Here is a 14832-nt window from a genome sequence, read left to right as displayed (position 1 = left end):
AGTGGTAAGGTATCTGGTTTGCAAGTACTAGCCTAGGACAGACTGCAGTTTGATCCCCAGTCGTCCCATAGGTCCCCCAGGCCAGGGGCGGTTTCTGAGAGTACAGCCAGGAGTCACCCCTCTTTTGCTCAATTCAGTTATTACCTTTTTCCTTTCTTCCCTTCCTCTACCCCTCCTTCTTTCTCTTATTACAATCCTTGCTTTTTCCATGCATTTCCTCTTTTATCTCTTCCTTTATTCCAGTCTTCTTGCTTCTGTCCTTTTTCCATATCTCCTTGCTCCTTTTCTTTTTTTTCGTTTCTTTTTTTTTTTGTTTTTAGGCCACACCCGTTTGACACTCAGGGGTTACTCCTGGCTATGCGCTCAGAAATCGCCCCTGGCTTGGGGGACCATATGGGACACCGGGGGATCAAACCACGGTCCATCCTACGCTACTACTTGCAAGGCACACACCTTACCTCTAGCGCCACCTTCCCGGCCCCTCCTTGCTCCTTTTCTTCACAAGTTCTTTCCATCCTTCCTTCCCATTCTTCCTATTTATTATATGGTTCACTCTGTTTATTTTTCTATTGTCTTTATTCTCTTTTTAAATAATTTTATTGATATGCATGTGAATTACAAGTCTTTCAACAGTTATATTTAGGGTACACAGTAACAGTGAATTAGGGAAATTCTCCACCACCAGTGTTAACTTTCCTTCTCCACTGTTCATAGCATGCACCCCATACTTCCCCCTTTGCCACCTGGACTGCTAGTATTACTGGTCCTCTTTGATATAACTTATCGTAAATCTTGATTCTGTTGTCGTTGACTTTGGGTTTTGTATTTAGGCTTGATCATTATTTGTTTCCACTCAATGCTAATGTGATTATTTGCTCCTGGTACCATCCACTTTCTTTTTCCCCTTAACTTATGAGGCAGGAAAAGATGATTCAAGTTCTGTGTTTCTGTTGGGAAAAAAAGCTGGGAGGAATCCATCTAGGAGCTATCAATATCAATTTAAACAGTTCCTTTCTTACCACATCCCTGCCAACAGATATTAGACCCATTATTTTTGGGTGTGTACCATCTTCACTGGTGTTAGGTGGTACCTCATTTTTGTCTGGATTTTGATTTTCCAAATGATGTGTAATGGTGAATATACCTCATTTTGTCTGGATTTTGATTTTCCAAATGATGTGTAATGGTGAATATGTTTTCATGTGTATTTTGGTCATCTGTTGGTTTTCCTCGGAGAAGTGTCTATTCATTTCTTCTCCCCATTTTTCTATGGCTTTATTGGGTATTGTGGGGTTCATCTTTTTGAGTGATTTGTATATCCTAGATATCAATCCTTTATATGATGTGTAGAGTGTGAAATTTTTTCCCATTATGTTAGCTGTCTTTTAGTTTTAGCCAGTGTTTCTTTCGGCAAGCAGAAACTCTTTAGTTTCATATAGTTCCATTTGTTTAAGCTTGATGCTATTATTCTTGCCATTGGCATTCCATCATCAAAGACTTTTTTGAGGTATAAGTCTTGTAGTGTTCTGTCTATTTTTCCCTCAATGAACTCTATAGATTCGGGTTTGATTTCCAGGTCTTTAATCCATTTTGAGTTTCTTTTTCTGTAGGGTGTGAGGTATGGGTCAATCTTTTGTTTCTTGCAGGTGGTAATCCAATTGCTCCAACACCATTTGTTGAAGATACTGTCTATGTGACATTTCAGGTTCTTGGATCCTTTGTCAAAATCAGTTTACCATATATTTGTGGGTATATCTCTGAATATTCTGTTCTAATCCACTGCTCTGATACTCTGTCTTTGTTCCAATACCATGATGTTTGTTGTCTGTGGCTTTATAATATAGCTTTAGGTTAGGTGAAGAAATGCCACCCAGTATCTTGTTTTTCAGTATTGATTTGGCTAACCTAGGTCTTTTGTGGTTCCAGATGAACTTTATAATTGATTTTTCTAGTTACTTAAAAAATGGTGTCTGATTCTTTATATAGGTGCAGATATTGAAGTTGATGTCTCCAATTTTATTTTATTTATGTTATATTTCTCTTTCCTTTTGTACTCCAGCATGGAATGATTTCAGGACCGAGACTATTGTGTGGTGCTTGTCTTTATTGCTGTAGTGCTCACTGGATATTTTATTTGATATTTCTTTCTGTATTGTTGCGGTGTTTCAATTACCTTTTTCCTGTCCTCTCTCAACGTAAGGTTGAAAGCCTCTAGAAGGACTTCACCCATTTTCAGCTCATTTGATTTTTTTTTACCTCATTCTATTGGTTTTCTTTTCTTCAGACGAAACCACATAGCTCGAACCATCTAGCTCCGCCTCTCAAATAGAGGGGGTAACAAGGGAGGTTACCAGGGCCAAACAGATGTATGATCACTAGTAGTAATTTAGAAACAGAGGGGACCACTTATGCTAGCAGCCTGGTGGATGAGGGTGGGGGATAAGGGTAGCAGGATGGGAACAGGGGTGGGGGGAGAACAAATTTGGTGATGGTAAATCCCCTGATTCAATGATAATATTTAACTAAAATACTACCGTGAAAGATATGTTAGCCAATATGGTCAAACTTAAAATAAAAAATGGTGTCTGAAATAAAATGGTGTCTGAATTTAGAAAGGGATTGCATTGAATCTATATAGTAACTTAGGTAAAATAGTCATTTTGATTATGTTGATTCTTCCTACCCATGAGCAGGAAATGTTTTTCCATTTCCTTAGAACCTCTTCCATTTCTTTTTGAAGCATTTTGAAATTTTCATGGTATAGGTCTTTCACTTCTCTTATCAGGCTGATTCCAAGGTACTTAATATTTTAGACACTATTTGAAATGGGATCGACTCCTTAATTTCTTTCTCCTATACTTTGTTATTTTTTTGTTTTGTTTTGTTTTTTTAATTTTTTTATTTTTAATTATGAGAACAAAGATGCAAAGAAAGAGGACAAGGTAAAGTTACAGTGGAAGGAAATCACCCATAACATAATTTTCAGAAGTCCCCTTGCTGATATCTTACCGTTGAACTTTAAGCCAAAGAACGTTAAGATAAATAAAACAGAATCCATGTACAATTACTTTGTCCCTCAAGTCCCCAGATTGTAAGACATTATAATATTTCTTAACAGCACACAAGGCAATCTAAAGCCATAAAACTTACGTAACTCCTTAAACATTAGAGGCATAGTATTTTTTACATTTCCATGTACATGCATATTAGCTTAAGTTAACCTCAAATTGTAAGTGTTTTTTTTTAAAGGATTAGAGTCAAAGGAGCACAGTAAAAACGGTGTTAGAGTGGCAATTGTTTGCATAGGCCCACCAAAATATGAGGGGAATGGAAAGGAATCACCTTGGCCTAAACACAAAGAGACCCGACCCCTGGAGTTTCCTGTTGTCAGACCAAATCTAGGCTCCAGGCAAACTAATTTGTCCAATCCAAGACATTGTCTGTAGTGCCAACACACTTTTATTTTTCACACAGTCTCTGTTGTTGGTATCATGTTTCTTTATTAAATATCCTGATATCTGCATATCCTACATTGAAGTCAGGATATGGAGTGTCCTCTTGTTTAACCTCACCATTAAAGGGCAATGCAGAGTACCCTGTCCTGTAAGCAGGTCGTTGTTGTTGTTAAGTCTTCTCAGTGTTAAGAGAAGTCTCTTTTGAGCAGGTCGATGTCTGAGCAATAGTAGGTTCTTCCGTGGTAGAGAATTGCTTCCAGGTGATGTTATAGACAAACCTGGATGTTTCATGGATGGCTTCCCTGGTTCAAGGGTGAATGGAAAATGCCCTTTTCTTCTGAGGCCTCTGCCAGGTCGTTATGTCAATGTTCAGGGTGTAAGGTCCTTTTGCACTACAAGATTTGTGTGTTCCAATCTCTATTAGATAGGATCTTATATGTATGTATAGTATTTTCCCATTTTAATGTGCCTATGCAAAAAAGGAGCAATGCCACATGGCATTATTGGCGCATATGGTGGCCATAAGAACAAGTCCAACAATCCCCATGACGTGGTTTAATCATAAACATTAAACTGGGGGACTCTTTCACCAAAATTCCTTGTTGAACAGCTCATAAAGAGAAGATAAAAAGTGGTTAGAAGCGTCACTATATAAGAGAATATTTAGTAAGACTTATAGCTGTCAGAGAAAAAAAAAACAAAATATTCTAAAGAAATATGTGTCCAGTTTACGTCTTTTGAAACAGTTTGGGGTTGTCACACACAATGCACGGCTTTGGTCTGTGATTAGGATTGTGCAGTACTAAAGTTACAAAGAGAAATGTAGGTTAGTGATGTTTGGGGGGGTGAGAGAGTTAAGGAGTAAAAATGAGCTTTGTAGGAGTATGGGAAAGGGAAGAATACAAAATGGATATTCTAGATATGCAAAACAAACATAAAGATAAGGGATACTCTTAATATACGCAGAGCCCACGAGGGGCACTAGCCCCTGCGTGGTTTTCCATATGTGGACTAGTCAGAAATTGCCAGTGACAAGCTTAGCGCAACTGAGAAAAATCTCAGCACACCCCAAGTTAAAACCCACCATTTCTGGCCTCCTGGGCTGCCACCCCAGGAGGCCTGGAGGCCGGGGGCAGAAGAGGGGAAGGCTGGGGCCCTATCAAGGCTCCTAGCGCACCCAAGTTAGAGAGAAGGCCTTCCACATGGGGTCTCCCCAAACCCCATGCTGCTAGAGCTAGCCTCCAGCTCAGGAGAGGATGGATAGAGAGCCCGAAGCCAGGATCTGCTCGCCTTACACCCTGTGCCCTTCCCACCCTAGAGCTGGGGGAAGTGTGGGGAAAGCTTGGGACCCCATCCAGGAGGGATCCCCTGACACCTGCCTTGTCTGGCCACCTGGGCTGCCACCCCAGGAGGCCTGGAGGCCGGGGGCAGAACAGGGGAACGCTGGGGGCCTATCAAGTCTCCCAGCTCACCCAAGTTAGGAGAAGGCCTTCCACATGAGGTTTCCCTAAACCTCATGCGGCAGGAGCTAGCCTCCAGCTCAAGAGAGGATGGATAGAGAGCTGGAAGCCAGGATCTCCCCGCCCTACACCCTGTGCCCTTCCCACACTATTTGAAATGGAATCGACTCCTTAATTTCTTTCTCCTATATGTTGTTATTTGTATAGAGGGATGCTATTGTCTTTTGTGTATTGATTTTGTAGCCAGACACTTTGCTGTTTTGGCTTATTGTTTTAAGGAGTTCTATTATGGACTTTTTAGGGTTTTCTATGTATATCATCCTATCATCTGCAAAAATGATAGTTTTACTATCTCTTTCCCTATTTGCATTCCTCGATTCTCTTCTCTTGTCTGATTGCTATTGGTATTACTTCCAAAACTATGTTGAATAAGAGTGGAGAAAGTGGGCAGCCTTGTCTAGTTCCTGACATAGTGGAAATTTTTTGATTTTCTGCCATTAAGGATTATGTTGGCTGTGGGCTTTTCATAGATAGCTGCAACTATCTTCAGGAAGATTCCTTCTGACCCTATTTTGCTGAGTGTTTTCAGCATGAATGGGTTTTGGATTTTGTCAAATACCTTCACTGTGTCAATTGATATGATTATGTGGTTTTTGTCTTTCTTCTTGTTGATGTGATGTATGATGTTGATTGATTTGCTTGTGTTGAACCATACTTGCATCCCTGGTATGAAACCCACTTGGTCATAGTATATAATATTTTTAATGTATTGTTGGATTCAGTTTGCTAAGATTTTGTTGAGGATGTTCATCTATGTTTATCAATGTTCATTAGTGAGATTGGTCTGTAGTTTTCCTTCTTGGTGGTGCTGCCATCTTTGAAAAAGAGTGTGATATTCGCCTCATAAAAGGAGTTAGTAAGTGTTCCTGTCTTTTCAATGTTTGGAAGTGCTTGAGGATCAGTGGTTGTAATTCTTCTTGAAATAATTAATAAAATTCACACATAAAACCCTCTGAACATGGAATTTTGTTATTGGGGAGTTTCTTAATTACTGTTTCTATTTCCTCAGATGTGGTTGGATGTTTAGACTTTCTACATCCTGCTTATTCAGTCTCAGAAGATGATATTTTTCCAGAAATCTGTTGGTTTCTTCAGGGTTCTCTACCTCACTGAGTACAGTTGTTAATGGTACACCCTCAGGATGTCTTGGATTTCTTGGGGTTCGGTTGTAATCTCTCCCCTTTAATTTGTGATCCTATTTATTTGGTTGTTTTCCCTTTTTGTGTGTGTGAGTCTTGTCAGCGGTTTGTCTATTGTTCTTTAGAAAAACCAATTCTTTAGAAAAACCAGTTCTATTGCTTTCTGTATTGTTTTCTTTGTTTCTACGATGTTTATTTCTGCCCTGGATTTTATGATTTCTTTTCTTCTGGCTGTGTTTGGGTTTCTCTTTTATTGTTTTTCCAACTCCATCAGGTATCCTTGTAAACTGTTGATTTTGATCTTTTCTTCTCTCCTGTCATAAGACTGTATTGGTATGAGTTCCCCCTAATTGCTGCTTTTGCTGTGTCCCATAGATTTTGACAAGCTGTCTCTTCATAATCATTTGTCTCAAGGAATCCTAGTTTTCTGCCTGGTGGTTCTGTCTAGTGATGATAGTGGTGTATTGAAATTTTATGCTATTGACATATTTCCTCCCATATGTTTCCATAGGTTTGTGAGCAAATGCCTTACATATTTTGTTGGCTCTACATTTGGTGCATAAATATATATCAGAGTTAGTACTTCTTGGTCTAATGTTCCCCATATCAGTAAGTAGAGACAGTCTTTGTCTCTTAGCACTTTTTTGAGGTTGAATGCAATTTGGTCTGATATAAGAATGGCTGTCCTGGCTTTTTGTTTGTTTGTTTTCCATAGGCTTGAGTAATTGATTTCATCCTTTAATTCTAAGCCTGTTCTTTTAGGTGTGTTTCTTGGAGGCAGTATATATCTGGTTTTTGTGTTCTGATCCATCCCTCCACACTTTTCTTTAATGGGGTGAAGCCTCATCCCTCCTTTCTTCCTAGTAACTTGACCTTACCTGCAAGACCCCGCCCATTCCTGGGAGGGGTCTTGGAAAACGTAGATAAGGTATGGACCAGAGGGGATTAGGCTCCTTTTGGTCTTTGGCCAGCATGGAGGTAAAATGGAAGATGGTTGAATGGAGTTAAGATGCAGGGCTAGCTAAGAATAGCAAATGCTTAAAAGGTATGGATAGGGCATGAATAAAGTTGATGCTTCCCAATGCCTGTCTCTGGATAAGTGATTCCGCCATTCACCTAAACCTGGGACCCGCCAGCTGAATGGGGATTGCGGAGCCATGTGGCCTGGGATGACAGAGAAAAATCCATCCATCCTTCACCATCCACCTCCATCGTTAATCATTTAATGCAACAATGGGGGAATTTAGCTCGTTGACATTTAAGGAGATTACTGCCAGAGAGCGTCATTATGCTATTGTCCTGAGTAGAATGATTGTAGTTATAATCCAGGGTTTGAATTGTGTAGTACAACTTTGAAAATTTTATTTAGAGGTGATTTGGTTAGCACAAATAGTGTGAGTTCTTTTTTTTTTATCTAAGAATGTTTTAGTTCTCCTTCCGATATTAATGATAGTTTTGCTGGGTAGTGTACTCTAGGTTGGAAGTTTCTTTCATTCAGTAGTTTAAATATATCACTCCATTGTTTTCTTTCTTAAAGTGTTTCAAATTTGAGATCTGGTTTGATTTTTATGTCCCTTCATTTGTATTTGAATGTTTTTCTCTCCCTTATTGCTTTAAAGAATTCATCTTTCTCTCCTTTTTTGCCAGGTGGATTATTATATGTCTTGGTGTTGTTTTGTTGAGGTCTCTTTTATTAGGGACACTTATTGCCTCCTGAAATTGTACAGGTCTCTCTTTCCAGAGGTTGGGGAAATTCTTTGCTATGAATTCCCTCACTACTTGTTCTCCTTTCCCTATTTCCTCCTCTTCTTACATTCCTACAATTCGTAGGTTATTTCTTTTATCTTTGTTCATTAAGTAACTTTTTCTTCTAGTGTTTTGTGTCTTGCTTTCTTCATTTTTTTTTGGTTTTTGCTTTTTGGGTGAAATCTGGCTGTGCTCAGGTGTTACTCCTGGCTCCATGCTCAGAAATCACTCCTGGCAAGCACAAAAGACCATATAGGATGCTATTAGTGGTCTGCAGGCTTTCCAGCTCTCTACCCTAGGCAGGAGGAGCAAAGGAAAAGGACAAACAGATAGCTGGCTTCCAGTACATTGATTCTGGATGCCAGCTCTTCCCAGGTATGGGTTTAGGGGACACCCCATTCTGGAGGCCTTTACCCTAGCTTGGGGGGTACTGGGGTGCTTGGCAGGCAACCCAGCCATTCCTGTATTTCTAAGCTTGACTCTAGGCCCATCTGACTGCCATCTCGGGTGGCCTGCTGTGGGTTCCAGGTAGGCTCTATTAGGGGTCCCCAGGCTTCCCCCTCCCTACTCTAGGAGAAAGGAGCAGAGGGAGGGGCTGGGCAGATATCTGTTTTCCGGAGCCTTGATCATGGAGGCCAGCTCTTCCCAGGTAGGGGTTAGGAGACACCCCATTCTGGAGGCCTTTTTCCTAGCTTGGGGGTTAGTGAGGGTCTTGGCCATCCCCCCAGCCGTTCCCCTATTTCTCCCCTTAACTATAAGCCAGGCCTGACTGCAAACTAGGGTGGCATGTTGTGGGTTTTAGGTGGGCTCTCTTAGGGTCCCCAGGCTTACCCCCCAACTATAGGGGGAAAAAGCAGAGGGAGGGGCCAGCAGATAACTAGCTTCCGGTGCCTTGATTCTGGAAGCCATCTCTTCCCAGGTATGGGGTTAGGGGACACCCCATTTCGAAGGCCTTTTCCCTATGGTGGGGGGTGCTGGGGCATTGGCAGGCCCCCCAGCCATTCCCCTATTTCTCCTCTGGACTCTAGGCCTGCCTGAGTGCCATATTGGACAGCCTGCTATAGGTTCCAGGTGGGCTCTATTAGGGGTCCCCAGGCTTCCCCCTCCCTACTCTCGGGCTAGGAACAGAGGGAGGGGCCAGGCAGATATATGGCTTTCTGTATCTTGATCTTGGAGTTCAGTTCTTCCCAGGTATAGGGTTAGGGGACACTCCATTCTGGAGGCCTTTTCCTTAGTTTGGGGGTGATTGGGGCTTGACAGGCCCCCAGGGTGTTCCCGAATTTTTCCCCTGGACTCAAGGCCTGACCTGAGTGCCACCTTTGTTGGCCTGCTGTAGGATTCATGTGGGCTCTATTTGGGGTCTCCAGGCTTCCCCTTCTCCCTAATCTAGGGGGGAGGATCAGAGGAAGGGGCCTTGCAGATAACTGACTCCCAGTGCCTTGATCCTGGAGGCCAGCTCTTCCCAGGTATGGGTTTAGAAGGCACCCCATTCCGGAGGTCTTTTGCCTAGCCCAGGGTGTGTTGGGCAGCTTGGTGGGCCCCCCAGCCATACCCCTATTTCTCCCTGGACTCTAGGCCTGGCCTGAGTGCCACCTCAGGTGGCCTGCTGTGGGTTCCAGGTGGGCTCTATTAGGTGTCCCCAACTTCTCCCCTCCCTTCTCTAGGTGGAAGGAGCAGAGAGAGGGGCCTCGCAGATAGCTGGCTTCTGGTGCCTTGATCCCAGAGGCCAGCGCTTCCCAGGTATGGGGTTAGGGGACTCCCCATTCTGGCGGCCTTTTCCCCAGCTTGGGGGAGATTGGGGGGCTTGGCAGGCCCCCCAGCCATTCCCCTATTTCTCCCCTGGACTCTAGGCGGGCCTGAGTGCTACCTTGGGTGGCCAGCTATGGGTTCCAGGTGGGCTCTCTTAGGGGTCCCCAGGCTTCCCCACTCCTTACTCTAGGGAGGAGGAGCAGAGAAAGGGGCTGGGCAAATAGCTGGCTTCTGGGGCCTTTTTCCTGGAGGCCAGCTCTTCTCAGTTTGGGGTTAGGAGACACCCCATTCTGGAGGCCTTTTCCCTAGCTTGGGGGGTGCTGGGGGGCTTGGTAGTTCCCCAAGCCATTCCCCTATTTCTCCCCTGGACTCTAAGCCGGGCCTGAGTGTGACTTCGGGTGGCCTGCTGTGGGTACCAGGTGGGCTGTATTATTGGTCCCCAAGCTTCACCCCTCCCTACTCTATGGGAGAGGAGCAGAGGGAAGGGCCAGGCAGATATGATATATGGCTTTCGGTACCTTGATCCTGGAGACAGCTCTTCCCAGGTGTGGGGTTAGGGGACACTGCATTCCGGAGGCCTTTTTCCTAAATTGGGAAGTACTGGGAGGCTTGGCAGGCCTCCCAGCCATTCCTGTATTTCTCCCCTGGACTCTAGGCCAGGCCCGAGTGCCATCTCGGGTGGCCTGCTGTGGGTTCCAGGTGGGCTCTAGTAGGGGTCCCCAGGCTTCCCCCCTTTCTACTCTAGGAGAAAGGAGCAGAGGATGGGGCCTGGCAGATATCTGGCTACCGTAGCCTGGATCCTGGAGGCCAGCTCTTCCCAGGTTCGGGTTAGGAGACATCCCATTCTGGAGGCCTTTTCCCAAGCTTGGGGGGTGGTGAGGGGTTTGCCAGCCTCCAGCCATTCCCCTATTTCTCCCCTGAACTATAAGCCAGGCCTGAGTGCCAACTCAGATGGCCTGTTGTGGGTTTTAGGTGGGCTCTCTTAGGGTCCCCAGGCTTACCCACAACTATAGGGGGGAAAGCAGAGGGAGAGGCCAACAGATAACTGGCTTCTGGTGCCTTGATCCTGGAGGCCAGCTCTTCCCAGGTATGGGGTTAGGGCACACCCCTTTTCAGAGGCTTTTTCGCTAGGTTGGGGGGTGCTGGGCGCTTGGCAGGCCCACCAGCCTTTCCCCTATTTCTCCCTGGACCTGCAGGCCAGGCCTGATTGCCACCTCAGGTGGCCTGCTGTGGGTTCCATGTGGGCCCTATTCCGGGTCCCCAGGCTTCATCCCTCCCTACTCTATGGGAAAGGAGCAGAGGGAGGGGACAGGCAAATATATGGCTTTCAGTACCTTGATCCTGGAGGCAGATCTTCCCAAGTATGACATTAGAGGACACTGCATTCCGGAGGCCTTTTTCCTAAATTTGGGGGTGGTGGGGTTTGGCAGGCCCCCCAGCTATTCCCATATTTCTCCCCTGTTCTCTACGCTGGGCCTGAGTACCAACTCGGTGGCCTGCTGTGAGTTCTAGGTGGGCTCTATTATGGGTCCCCAACTTCTCTTCTTCTTAACTAAGGGGAAGGAGCAGAGAGAGGGGCCTCGCAGATAGCTGGCTTCTGGTGCCTTGGTACCAGAGGCCAGCTCTTCCCAGGGATGGGGTTAGGGGACTCCCCATTCTGGTGGCCTTTCCCCAGCTTGGGGGATGCTGGGGGGCTTGGCAGGACCCCAGCCGTTTCCCTATTTCTCCCCTGGACTCTAGGCTGGGCCAGAGTGCCACATCAGGTGGTCTGCTGTGGTTTCCAGGTGGGCTCTATTAGGGGTCCCCAGGCTTCCCCCCTCTTTACTCTAGGGGGAGAAGAGAAAAGGGCCAGGCAAATAGCTGGCTTCCGGGGCCTTGATTCTAGAGGCCAGCTCTTCCCAAGTATGGGGTTAGTGGACACCACATTTCGGAGGCCTTGTACCTAAATTGGGGGGTGCTGGGAGTTGGTAGGTCCCCAGCTGTTCCCATATTTCTCTCCTGTTCTCTATGCCAGGCCTGAGTGCCACCTCGGTGGCCTGCTGTGGGTTCCAGGTGGGCTCTATTATGGGTCCCCAACTTCTCCCTCCTTTCTCTAGGGGGAAGGAGCAGAGAGAGGGGCCTCGCAGATAGCTGGCTTCCGGTGCCTTGATCCTGGAGGCCAGCTCTTCCCAGGTATGGGGTTAGGGGTCACCCAATTCCGGAAGTCTTTTCCCTAAGTTGGGGGGTGCTGGGCGCTTGGCAGGCCCCCCAGCCATTCCCCTATTTCTCCTCCGAACTCTACGCCTGCCTGAGTGCTGCATCAAGCAGCCTGCTGTGGGTTCCAAGTGGGCTGTGTAAGGGTTCCCCAGGATTTTCCTTCCCTATTTTAGGGGTAGGAGCAGAGGGAGAGGCCGGGCAGATATATGGCTTTCAGCACCTTGATCCTGGAGGTCAGCTCTTCCCAGGTATAGGATTAGGGGAGACCCCATTCTGGAGGCCTTTTCCCTAGGTTGGAGGGTGCTGGTCATTTGGCAGGCCCCCCAGCTGTTTCCCTATTTCTCCCCTGGACTGTAGGTCGGGCCTGATTGTCTCCTCAGGAGGCCTGCTGTGGGTTCCATGTGGCCTCTATTAGGGGTCCCCAGGGTTCATTGTACCTAGTCTAGGGGAGAGGAGCAGAGGGAGGGGCCGGGCAGATAGCTGGCTTCTGATGCCTTGATCCTGGAGGCCAACTCTTCCCAGGTCTGTGGTTAGAAGGCACCCCATTTCAGAGGCCTTTTCCCTAGCCCTGGTGTGCTGGGCTGCTTTGCGTGCCCCCCCAGCTGTACCCCTATTTCTCCCCTGGACTTTAGGCCTGGCCTGAGTGCACCTCGGGTGGCATGCTGTGGGTTCCAGGTGGGCTCAATTAGGGGTCCCCAACTTCTCCCCTCTCTTCTCTAGAGGGAAGGAGCAGAGAGAGGGGCCTCCAGATAATTGGCTTCCGGTGCCTTGATCCTGGAGGCCAGCTCTTCTCAAGTATGGGGTTAGCGGACACCCCATTCTGGAGGACTTTTTTCTAGCTTGGGAGGTGCTGGGCGCTTGGCAGGCCCACCAGCCGTTTTCCTATTTCTTCCCTGGACTCTAGGCCAGGCCAGAGTGCCACCTCATGTGGCAGAGTGAGGGGCCAAGCAAATAGCTCACTTCCAGTGCCTTGATCCTGGAAGCCAGCTCTTCCCAGGTATGGGGTGAATGGACACTACATTCCGGAGTCCTTTTCCCTAGGTTGGGGGGTGTTGGGCGCTTGGCAGGCCCACCAGCCATTACCCTATTTCTTCCCTGGACTCTAGGCCAGGCCAGAGTGCCACCTCATATGGCAGAGGGAGGGGCCGGGTAGATTGCTGGCTTCTGATGCCTTGATCCTGGAGGCCAGCTCTTCCCAGGTCTGGGGTTAGAAGGCACCCCATTATGGAGGCCTTTTCCCAGACCCCCTAGCCATATCCATATTTTCCCCCTGGACTCTAGGCCGGGCTTGAGTGCCACCTCAGGTGGCCTTCTTGGGTTCCATGTAGCCTCTATTAGGGGTCCCCAGCTTCCCCTTCTCCATACTCTAGGGGGTATGAGCAGAGGGAGGGGCCTCACAGATGACTGACTTCTGGGGCCTTGATCCTGGAGCCCAGCTATTCCCAGGCATGGGGTTATGGGACTCCCCATTCTGGAGGCTTTTTCCCTAGTCCAGGGTGTGCTGAGAACTCAAGCTATTCCACTGATCTGAGGGTCTGTCTTCATTGCAATACCATGCTGTTTTGATAACTATTGCTTAGTAGAACAGTTTAAAGTTGGGGAAAGTAATGCCTCCCATTTTCCCTAAGAGTGCTTTAGCGGGCCTGAGTGCATCCTTGGGTGTCCTGCTGTGTTCCAGGTGGGCTCTATTAGGGGTCCCAAGGCTCCCCTCTCCTTACTCTAGGGGGGAGGAGCAGAGAAAGGGAGCGGGCAAATAGCTGGCTTCCGGTGCCTTGATCCTGGAGACCAGCTATTCTCAGGTGTGGGGTTAGGGTCACCCCATTCTGGATGCCTTTTTTTATAGCTTGGGAGGTGCTGGGGGCTTGGCAGGCACCCCAGCCTTTCCCCTATTTCTCCCCTTGACTCTAGGCCAGGCCTGAGTGCTACCTTGGGTGGCCTGCTGTGGGTTTCATGTGGGCTCTATTAGGGGTCCCCAGACTTCTCCCACTCCCTACTCTAGGGGGGAGGAGCAGAGGTAGGGGCCGGGGAGATAGCTGGCTTCCAGTGCCTTGATCATGGAGGCCAGCTCTTCCCAGGTATGGAGTTAGGGGACTCCCCATTCTAGAGGCCTTTTCCCTAGCTTGGGGGCTGCTGGGGGCCTTGGCAGGCCCCCCAGATGTCCCCCTATTTCTCCTTTGTGCACTTGGCAGGGCCTGATTGCCACCTCGGGTGGCCTGCTGTGGGTTTCAGGTAGACTATTAGGGTCCCAAGCCTCCTAGCACTTCCAAGCAAGGGAGAATGCCATCCAGCATGGGGTGTCCCCCAACCCCATTTTCTGGGAAGAGCTGGCCTCCAGGATCAATGCACCGGAAACCAGCTATCTGCCCGCCCCTCCCTTTGCTCCTCCTTCCTAGAGTAGGGAAGTGTGGAAGCCTGGAGACCCCTAATAGAGTCCACCTGGAACCCACAGCAGGCCACCTGAGGTGGCACTGAGGCCCGGCCTAGAGTCCAGTAGGAAATAGGGGAACGTCTGGAGGTTTACCAAGGTACCCAGCACTCCTGAAACTAGAGAGAATGCCATCCGGCATGGAGTGTCCCCTAACCCCACTATCTGGGAAGAGCTGTCCTCCAGGAGACTCAGGATTTGTTTGTGGGGAAATACATCCTATTTTTATAATAATCTAATTACCAAGGGAACGAAGATTATTCTCCCAGGGTCTCCCAGAAGAATCACTTATAAGTAGGTGCTGGTGTAATGGCAAGAAATTGTACTCTAGATCTATTCTTACCTAATTGCAACCTTTTGACTATTTTACCTTGAGTTGTCCTTGAGAAAAATTAAAAGAGCTGCCTCAGGGATCCTAAGAGATCTTTGGGAGTGAACCCTGATATGGCCTCTGCAATGCATATATATGTATAATTATATATAAGTATGTCCTATATATAAATATATATATAAAACTATGTCCCATAGTTCCAGCCCTACTTGAAAAATTAAGTGGCAAATAGGGGCATTATGTTTCAGTTGCGTGCTGGCATAGCCTTGGC

General features: G+C 47.0%; 1 protein-coding gene across 1 annotated transcript in view; it reads left to right on the top strand.

Annotated features, from left to right (window-relative positions):
- LOC126000521 (zinc finger protein 688-like) overlaps positions 1-14832 on the top strand; it is a 431160-nt gene that overhangs the window by 99389 nt on the left and 316939 nt on the right. The gene's annotated exons all lie outside the window — the stretch shown is intronic.

This window comes from Suncus etruscus (genome assembly GCF_024139225.1).
Source record: "Suncus etruscus isolate mSunEtr1 chromosome X unlocalized genomic scaffold, mSunEtr1.pri.cur SUPER_X_unloc_1, whole genome shotgun sequence".
In the NCBI taxonomy this organism is placed as follows: Eukaryota; Metazoa; Chordata; class Mammalia; order Eulipotyphla; family Soricidae; genus Suncus; species Suncus etruscus.
The sequence above is the reverse complement of the archived record's forward strand: the minus strand, read 5'-3'. Positions and strand labels throughout refer to the sequence as shown.